We start from the raw sequence: 431 nt of genomic DNA on the forward strand, positions 1-431 counted from the left end.
CATTACCGATGTTACCGGGAAGATGACCAAACTTGATCATTTAGAGGAAGTAAAAGTCGTAACAAGGTTTCCGTAGGTGAACCTGCGGAAGGATCATTAACGAAAAGTAACACAATTAAACTGGAAAGAAAGATCAAACAAACAAAAACTATGAATGGGAAAGATCATATCAATGGGACGGCTTACGCGCGGAGGACGCTGTACGAGAGAACAAACAACACGTTGTTTGTTCCCGCTCGCGTCTCTCCCGTCCGTCGCCATTGCAAAGCTAAAAGCACAAGCGTTGGAGAGCCCGTGCAGACCATAGGTTCTCTCGACGAACGAGAATCGCCGTATTAATGGTAGATCGATGCTGGCGTGAGGTGACGCGCGTCGTCGTTTACACGATTGGGTCGAAACGAACAAAGAAACGAAAGAACATAACACAAAAA

At 45.9% G+C, this 431-nt stretch overlaps 1 non-coding gene across 1 annotated transcript in view; it reads left to right on the forward strand.

Moving 5' to 3' along the window:
* LOC143350814 (small subunit ribosomal RNA) overlaps nt 1-99 on the forward strand; it is a 1,933-nt gene extending 1,834 nt beyond the window's left edge. The window contains exon 1 of the ribosomal RNA XR_013081274.1: nt 1-99. This exon is cut by the window's left edge and continues 1,834 nt beyond it. This is a non-coding gene — a ribosomal RNA (small subunit ribosomal RNA).
* Nucleotides 100-431: the final 332 nt, after the last annotated feature.

Source organism: Colletes latitarsis, unplaced genomic scaffold (genome assembly GCF_051014445.1).
Source record: "Colletes latitarsis isolate SP2378_abdomen unplaced genomic scaffold, iyColLati1 scaffold0040, whole genome shotgun sequence".
Lineage (NCBI taxonomy): Eukaryota > Metazoa > Arthropoda > Insecta > Hymenoptera > Colletidae > Colletes > Colletes latitarsis.